This window comes from Bidens hawaiensis, unplaced genomic scaffold (assembly GCF_021521415.1).
Source record: "Bidens hawaiensis isolate Kalapana, Puna unplaced genomic scaffold, B.hawaiensis_p1.1 tig00025201_1, whole genome shotgun sequence".
Lineage (NCBI taxonomy): Eukaryota > Viridiplantae > Streptophyta > Magnoliopsida > Asterales > Asteraceae > Bidens > Bidens hawaiensis.
Window position 1 is genome coordinate 80,429 of NW_027494017.1, and position 1,027 is coordinate 81,455.

General features: G+C 36.8%; 1 pseudogene; it reads left to right on the forward strand.

Annotated features, from left to right (window-relative positions):
- The first annotated feature begins 275 nt into the window (after nucleotides 1-275).
- Nucleotides 276-574, forward strand: LOC143571125 (auxin-induced protein 15A-like; annotated as a pseudogene).
- Nucleotides 575-1,027: the final 453 nt, after the last annotated feature.

The following is a 1,027-nucleotide window of genomic DNA, read 5'->3' on the forward strand; positions in this document are numbered from 1 at the left end:
TCATGTTGGATATATATTGTAACAGGTCGTTCGGATTCATAAATGCCATTCAAATTATTTTGGGTCTTTTCGATAAAGAGAGACAATTCCATGTGAAGCTTCTTTCCAATCATGTGGTAATGTCTACTATCTTGTGCAACCAGCTGGCTATTTAAGCCATTCAGTATTTCAAAGCAAATCAACCACAACTTCCATACTCCAAAAAGTATTTTACCGAGTCATTTTTCTCCATCAACGTCCTTCCTGTAGAAACACTACTAAACCTTTTGAGAGAAATGGCCATCTTTATGCCACGGATTACACAAGCAAAACAGATTCTGAGACGATCATTCTCGAATGGAAGGAGTGCAGCAACACCCATGGACATTCCGAAAGGATATTTTGCAGTTTATGTCGGCGAAGAAGAGAAAAGAAGATTTCTGGTTCTGTTTCTCTCCTAAGCAGGCCAGAATTTCAAGAACTACTGCAACTGGCGGAGGAACAGTATGAGTACGACCATCCAATGGGTGGGCTCACCATTCCATGTAGTGAAGACGTATTTGCTGATTTAGCATCACGTTTTGGTGCCTTGTGATACTTGATTTATCATATAACATTTTTGTAAAGAACATCAGCTAGGATCTTACACATATTTGTAAATAGAGATTCGTAACCATTTTTTGTGAAATTCAAATTTGGAGCAACCTCAAGTTTATTGAACTACATATAACTTATGCTATACTCAATGACCATTTGGATGAAATACGTATTTCACGTTCTTTAACTTTTGTAGGCTGAATTTTAACCAAATTTATATACATAAAGCGATAGAAGTGTATATGATTTCTTAAGGATCTGTTTATAGAAAAAAAAGATTGAAACAAAGGGAAAGAGTCACGCAGTAATGATCAATACACATATTAGTTATGCAATTGACATCAATCACAGTTTCATTCGTTGTGTTTGGTTCGCCAACCACAACGATTCATTGGTGCATCACAAACGATGTGGAATTCGATTGAGTTGGAGTTCAGGCTTGACTCCCTTA